Consider the following 8,771-nt stretch of genomic DNA (forward strand, 5'->3'; position numbering starts at 1 on the left):
GGGGAAGAGTTCCACGGCTGGGGGGCGGTGAGGGGCGCAGAAAGTTTGGAGTCTGCACTTGCGGGAGGCCAGAGTAAGAGGCCTGGGTCATAGATTTAGAAACTTAGTTAAAGAGTGGCTTCTAGTTTTGTTGGAATACCGTTTTGAAACGAAAGGTGCTGGTGTAAACCCATAGAATTAGTTTCTTTTTCTTAAACCATCTCCACCCCCTGCAACTATGTTGTAAAGTGTTTGTCCGCGGTCCCTGGGAAGAAGAACCAGATTATCGTTCTGGGGAGTGAGCCCCTTATCATTTTAAGCCTCTTTTCAAAAACCAAGGATAAGCATTCTTTTGGAAAGACTGATAGGCTGATTTCACTCCTCCCTCCCTCCCCCATCCCATCCCATCCCCACCCCCAAACTAAGGTCAGAGTATCCGCAAGGGAGTCTTAACGGTCATACCAGAGTAGAGGTTATGGAAAACAGCCACATGAGTCCAACACCAAACACTTAGCACACTTGATGATCGTTGAGTTCTCTGAGAAAGTTTCAGCTTTTACCGGGGCCAGTGTCCCATTCCTGGGGGGCTCCAATCAGTAAAAACTGCTTGGTGAAGTCGGTTGCACCGCCCTCTGCTGTTCAAATTCTGGGTTCTACCAGAGTTTTTGGAGACTAAATCCAGTTTTTCTCCTAGCCAAGTCTTGCTTCCTGTCGCGCGGCCCAATTGAACAAGCCAATTCATAATGTTTGTGGGTGCTTACAGAGCTCAGTGGACATCACCGGCCACCTTGTTCATCAGGTGGTACAGCTTTTTTGTGCTGAGTAAAGGTCCAACTATAAGGTGTTGAATGAAGATCCTCCCTTAATTGAGATTATACCCTGTTAAACGTTGTTTGGGTCTGCCACACCCAGAACAAAAATCACCAAGAGTAATGCACCTCCCAGAGTGACAGGCATTTCCTTTGGAGCTTAGAATTTTGAGACACCTAAGTTGATAGAAATTATGTCACTGATTTTTTTAGTTGGGATGACTGGTAATTGTGCAGCCCTTGTTTTAGATCAACATTCCAACAGTTGTTCTGTGCACCACTTTTGTTATAATGCAAAACTTATTAGTTGTTATTTTAAATCTTAAAAGAGACCTGCTGAACAGTATTCAGCAGGTAATCAGGAAGTTGGGGTTTTTTTATATTTATTTTTTAGTTGTAGGTGGACACCCAATATCTTTGTTTCAGTTTGATTTGGTACTGAGGATCCAACCCAGTGCCTCACGTGCACTAGGCGAGCGCTCTACCACTGAGCCACAACCCCAGCCCCATTCAGGAAGTTTTTGTTGGATGAATTTTTATGTCAGTTTTCCAAATTTTTATGTCATGTTTTCCCTTCATTGTAATTTAGCACACTAAATTATGGCATACTAAAATATGCCAGAGGCTGTCTCCTGCCTCAGCCAGTTCCATCAAATGAGTCCCTGGTCTGGTGCAGGATATTTTGTAATGAATTTTTTTTTCCTCCAAGAATCCTTTTATTTTTACTTTCATGTGGTAACTTTTAAAAAAATTCTTATATCCAAAAGCTGTCCTTGCTTTTCATACAATTTTTACAGATTTCCATAAAATTAAAAAGTCAAGTAGTGCTAATGAAGCATTTCAAACTTCACAGTAACAGAAATTCTGACTGCCATGAAGCAGGTGACTGTAATACTTACCCTCTCATTTTTGCCTTTTTGGCATACAATAAGGTAGTTCTGTGGTTTTTTTTTTTTTTTTTTTTGCACTGCTGGAGGTTGAACTCAGGGACTTCCACATCCTAGGCAAGTGCTCTACCACTGAGCTACATTCCCTGCCCTAAAGGTAGATTCTTACTTAACATGACTTTAGAAGATGTATTGCCTAGTCAAGTAGTTTGCAACCTAATTCTACATTAGAATCACCTGAGGAACATTTAAAACCATGGATCGATGCTTGGACCCTGTCCAAGACCAATGAGATCACAAATTTCTGGAGTATAGGGCCAGGGCATCTGTATTTTCAGAGGCCTTCTAGATGTTTCTGATGTGTGTGAAAACAATTGTCCTAAATCCTAAGGGATAATTTCACAATATAAGGTAGTATTATTTAGTGAAACTAGCTTGTAATTTTGTCACTTGCTAACTATTTGTATAGATTGGATTTTGTATTCTGAGGCTTCATAGCCTAATTTGTAAAATGGAAATATCCTTTCCCATAGGATTGTGTTTAAGAAGACCAAGCATCCTTATAAAACACTATTCATATATGTTAGGCAGACAGAAAGTACTTATGACTACCGTAACCAGTGTGGCAATTTCCCCCCATCTCCTTCATATTTACTATCATCTTAGTCTGCACTGGCCCTACATAAAAATCGAACTCAAAGATACTCAACTTGCCTCTTTTGAGGAAAGCTGATAGGCCCAACAGACCAAAATACATCAGCCTGCTAGGGCCCAGAATTCTTTTTATGAATTTAGCTTCTCCCCATCTTGATCATTAAGTGTCTTTTTTTCTTTTATTTTTTACTTTCTTCTTTCCAAATCCACTTGTTTATCAAACTTTATAAATTCTTGTGGTGAACAATTGTTTGAGAATAGTTGGAAAGGAAGTGATTTTTCTAGAGCCATGAAAAATTTGGGGCTCACAAATACCACCCTGAAATTGTAACCACCCATGAGCTTAAACCCTTAGTATCAGACCCTTGGAAACTTGGTCAGCTGAAGTATATTATATATTGCTTTATCACCACCTATGTTCTCATTTTTCTCTTAAATTTCAATTAAATGTATAAAGACAAATACAAGGAATATTGTTTTTTAAAAAAAAAAAAAAAATCCTGTAGGAGTGGATCTCAGATTTGAAGTCTGGGCCTGCTTAGAGATATTTCCGGAAACTGGACTTTTGCTTCCCCCATCTCACAATAAGCCATCAAGAATTTGTTGAGGGGCTGGGGATGTGGCTCAAGCGGTAGCGTGCTCTCCTGGCCTGCGTGCGGCCTGGGTTCGATCCTCACCACCACATACAAAGATGTTGTGTCCGACGAAAACTGAAAAATAAATATTAAAAAATTCTCTCTCTCTCTTAAAAAAAAAAAAAAAAGAATTTGTTGAGGTTGTTTTGTATCACTTACTTGCTTTTAACAAATAACGCCAGGAATGTATCTAGAGTGTCCCTAGAACATTCAGATAGGAGAAAGAGCGGGGGAGTATGGTCTACTCCCACAATGGCAAAGTGAATAAAAATCCTCACTCTTTGAGCATATTATTTTCCACAGATGTATATTCCATTAGAGGCCAGGAACACTATATTGATGGAAGCGTGTTAAATCTTTTTTTGCTTTATATAGGTAACTGTGTCTTAGTTTCCATTAGAACAACTTCACATTCTCTTTGTTAGGTGACATTTTTTTTCCTCAGTCATATCACCATCTCATTTTGACAATTACAGACCAATACCTGGAATTGAAAACCATTAGTTCATTATATTTACTTCCATCTATGAGTAAAAAGTAGAAACATTACCTATAAAAACTCCATTGACCACTATCCCTATTCTCAAATCTTCTCAACCCCACTCTAATATCATAAAGTCAATTTTTATTCTCCAGTCTTCTGTTTAATACTTTTGTATGTAAAAGTATTAGCATGCCATTTTTTTCCCTTAATCCATTTCCCTGTTAAGACATTTAGGTTATTGTTTCATCTTATCTCTGTATAATTTGACTTTCATTTCCCTTTCCTGTCCTTAGCTGTCCTAATGTATCCTAAAGGTCACCAATAATTTCTTAAATCAGTATAGTGAAGATTTTTTATTTGTCCTCACATCCTTGACATGTATGTAATAGAAATGGAGCTGATAGCACCTCCTCCCCATTCCCCTGTCCCAGTACTGGATATTGAACTCAGGGGCACTCAAATACTGAGCTACATCCCCAACTGTTTTTATTTTTGAGAATGGGTTTCATTGAGTTGTCTAGGCTGGCCTCAAACTTGTGATCCTCCTGCCTTGGCCTCTTAAGTAGCTAGGTTTGCGGGCATGCTTCATCATGGCTGGCTTCCTTTTACTTCTTGAAACTATGTTTTATTATACCATTCTGTTTCTTTTGTTTTTTCTTCTTGTCTCACCTTTTCTTTAATTAAGTGTGGCTCACTCCTTTGCATTTATCTTTCTGGAAAGGTTTACTATCTTGCTTCTATCTCTATTTGAGTGAGCTCTCAGATCTATCTTTATTTCTGACCTCTTTCCTTCATTCCACTCAGTACCTCATTTCTAGCTACCCAGTGGACATTTCTGTTTGTATATAATACAGTATTACCATTTATCTAAAACAAACTGATTCTTCCCCAACTTTTACTTACCTTTGCTTCTCAATTTTTAACCTTTGATATGGCCATTCTTCTAGTTCACCAGCTGTAAAACCTAAGCCTGTTTTGTTTTTTTGTTTTTTTTTCTTTCTTCTTCTTTCCAAATTTACTCACTTATCAAATAGTGTAGGTTCCCCACCCCACCACCCTGGCACCAGTTTTTCTCTTTGTTCACTTTGGCTTAGTAGCACCACAATTGGCCAAGACATGATTATCATCCTATTTCCATACTTGAAAATCTACCAGTCTCTGTCACTGATAAGAACAGAACTGTAAAGTTTCAAAAGCCTAATGTATCCTTGCATTTTCATTGTTGCCTGAATTTATCCTGCTGTTTCATCTCAGTTTTGCTTTGGATGCCTTCTTCCCTCTTAATACCTGGCCATTTCTTACCACATCTTTAGAATTTAGCTCAAATCATCACATTGATGCCTCGTACAGCTACCCCATTTAGAGTTACTAATAATATGTGTCCATAGAACCATTATTCATTTATTATAGTATGTCATTATATATGTACATGTGGGTACCATCACCCTCCCACCCCCAATGCTGGGGATTGAACCTGGAGCCTTGTGCATGCTAGGCAAGTGTTCTGCCACAGAATCACATCCCCAGGCCTTATTTATTTTTTCACATCACATGTCTTAAAGCATTCCACACACAACATACCCTCTACCACCATTTCCACATGTGTTTAATTGGAAATTCTTTTGAGAACAGAAACTGCCTATATTTCTTATCCTATTTCACCACACAGACTTAGTATATATGAGACATTCTTTTTTGGGGGAGGGGGTTGCTGAGGATTGAACACAAGGGGCACTCAACCACTGAGCCATATTCCCATCCCTATTTTGTATTCTATTTAGAGACAGGGTCTTGCTGAGTTGCTTAATGCCTTGCAGTTGCTGAGGCTGGCTGCCTCAGCTTCCAGAGCCACTGGGATTACAGGAGTGTGCCACCGCACCCAGCCATAGGAGACATTCTTTTGAATCACAATATGTTTTTTCTTTTACCTCTCCATGTCCATCTCATTCTCTTTCCTTCTCAGGACTTGGTATTGAACCCAAAGCATTCTGCTTCTGAGCTACATCCCTATGTCCTTTTTAGAATTTTATTTTGGAACAAGGTCTTGCTAGATTGTTCAGGCTGGACTTGAACTTGCAATCATGCCCCAGCCTCTTGAGTCATTGGGATTGAAAGGGTACACCCAGCTCTTTCTATTCTTTATGACATTATCAGTGCTTAGAATAATCTTGTAGAAGCAACTTTTTTAAAAAATCATCTAATTTTCTCAAAACCTTCTGTATTTTCTTATTATTTTATTAAGTTCAAATTCTTTAGCCTGATCTTTAGGACCTCCCACTATCTCATCCTTATTCACACTTATTTATCATACTCCCTTTTATGTTTAAGATATTCAGCCAGGCATGGTGGCACATGTCTGTAATCCTAGCAACTTGGGAGACTGAGGCAGGAGGATTGCAAGTTTAAGGCTAGCTTTAGCAATTTAGCAAGACCCTGTCTAAAAATAAAAGGACTGGGGATGTAGCTTGGTGATAATTGCCCCTGGGTCCAATCTCCCTGAGCACACGGCTAGCATTGACTACCTTTAAATGCCTTTCTTCTCTTTATGAAGACTTATAAGTCTTTTGCCCAAGCCAACTGGTTTGCTCACTTTTCTTCAAACACATGGTGTTCTTTTGGGCATCTTATTTCAAAGTTCTACCCATTCTTCAAAGAACCTTATTTATAAAGGTTCTACCTTATAAAGTTTTTCTGACCATTTCAGCCAGAATACTTTCCCCTGTTCTCCAGAATTATGTAGCAATTCCTCTCCGGTGCCTTCTAATTCTACATGCCACAGTTCACATAGAAGTTGATAATATTTACATGGCACATCGGAGTAAACTGGAAGGAATTTGGATTTCTGAAGGAAACTCCATATGGCTGCTTAAAAGTACCCTGGCAAAAATGAAACACATAATTTCTTGAACTAGGTGTAATATTCTAAGAAATGGAAATTTTTTTCTCAGGATACACATATGGCAGCATGGTACAATTAAAAAAAAAAAAACAGTGTTTTGGAGGCCTAGGGTTGGATCCATGCCTCTCTGTTTATTGTGTTGCCTTGAACAGATCCCTTAACTTTTTTAGGCTTTTGCTTCCTTCTTTAAGATAGAACTAGTTGTGTTTTCAGAGTTGTGAAGATCACAAATAAAGGGTACACATGAATATACACACAACAAGTTATTGCTTTCATTGTGATATATTTTCCTTCAGCTTTGCACTTTAGTAATGTGTCATGATTGTGGTTCTATTTCTTTGATAGATTCAGAGTCTTTAACTTTCATTCTACTTAGACAAATAACATGGAAGGGATTTTTCGTCTACAGTATAATTTCCTGCTCCAGAATACATGGGATGTGAATTTTTTAATCCTGAATAAGACAAACAATGTGCAATGTTTTCCATTGTTGAATAGGGCCTTCTTTGCATTATCCAGAGTGCACATCTCTAAGTCTGTTCTGAATTAAGGACTGCTAGTTTTCTTTCCCTAAAGGAATCATGCAAGTACATTGTTATAACACCATATATAATGTAACAGAAACAATTTCAAGCTTGTTCCTCTCTCCTGTATTCTAGAATTTATTATGCTACACTCCAGTTTATCACAGTGATTTCTGGGGCAGGAGCCTGTGATTTTCCAAATCTTTCTAATAATCTAAAATAAACACTTGTAATTTGAGTCTGCAGAGATAAGGCATTCCTGCCAGCTGTTTTTTAGATAATCATACTTGTTTTTCTTAGTTAATTTATTTGCCTGTAAAGAGCTGTTTTATTAATAGTTTTATTTATTAATAATCCCAAGCATTTGTCTTTATACTTTAAAAAAAATAATGATTAACTTCATCAGATAAACTGGTTGAGTCACAAATGAACCCTATTGAAGTAAGATTGTCTTTGTTATTTATTTATCTTTTTCCTACTGGTTGGTAATATCTAGCTTGCTTTTTTTGCACATGGTACTGGGGATTTAACCCAGGAGTGCACTAACACTGTGTTACACCTCCAGCCCTTTTTTTTTTTTCTCTTTCAAGACAAGGTCTCACTAAATATCTGAGGTTTTACAAACCTTGTATGTATCTCAAATTTATAATCCTCCTGCCTCAACCTCTGGAGGAACTGGGATTACAGGTATGGGCTGCCTGTAATATCTGTGGGGCTGTAGTATCTGAATTAATAAAACCTTTCTGCTCCAACAACATTGGTCCATGAACATATGCTTATTTCCATCTCTAATCTTGTATATTGCTGTTTTTCTTACTTAAGTATCCTTTTTCTTTCCAGTCAGCTTGTATGCTCATCTGTGGTTATCTACTTTACATGAGATTCATGAGACTTAAATGGTTTTATCCTATATTTCTTACTCTCATCACATTTTTGTATTACTTATGATTTCTAATGCCTTTTCTAAGCATTTAATGTTTTATGTGGTGGATTTGTTTGATCCTTGTATGCACGTTTTTTTCTTAACTAGGCTATAAGTTTTGTAAATATTGTTTCTTGTGGCAACAGATACTCAAGTTGATTAGAAATTAAATAATCTTAGATTTAAGGTGACCAAGCTGTATATATTCCTTAAACATATATAAACTTTACTATTCAGAGGGATTATAGCCAGGCTCAGTGGCACATGCCTATAATCCCAGCTATTCAGGAGTCTGAGGCAGGATGATTACAAATTCAAGGCCAGCTTCAAAATTTAGCAAGACACTGTCTCAAAAAAGAAGGAAAGAACTGGGGATGTATGATGTAGCGAAGTGGTAGAATGCCACTGGGCTGAATCCCCAGGACCAAAATATAAAAGGATGACAGGTTTTACATACACATTAGTGATATTTGCAATATCAGTAAGCCTATACATTTATTCTAAAGATGTTTTGCTTGTTTATCTTTTTTCAGTACTCAGACCAAACCCAGGGCCTGGCATATGCTAAGCAAGTGCTCTATCACTGAGCTACACCCCAGCCCTTTATTTTTTTAATATTAAGGCTATATCTTGAGGCTATACTGGACTCGAATTTAGATTCCTCCTACCTCAGCCTCTGCAGCAGCTGGAATTACAGGTGTGTGCCACCGTGTCCAGCAGGGATAATGTTCTTTAGATATGTCTCATTTAGTTGGATTTATTGGGGTTTTTATTTTTATGTATTTGTTTTGTTTTGTTTGTACTGGGGATTGAACCCAGGGGCCCCACCACTGAGCTATATCCCTCAGTCCCATTTTTTGTTTTATTTATTTGGTACCAGGGAATGAACCCAGTGCTGCTTAACCACTGAGTCACGTCCCCAGACCCTGACAGGGTCTCACCAAGTTGCTTAGGACCTTGCAGAGTTGCTGAGGCTGG

This window comes from Marmota marmota, unplaced genomic scaffold, assembly GCF_001458135.2.
Source record: "Marmota marmota marmota unplaced genomic scaffold, marMar, whole genome shotgun sequence".
Taxonomy (NCBI): Eukaryota; Metazoa; Chordata; class Mammalia; order Rodentia; family Sciuridae; genus Marmota; species Marmota marmota.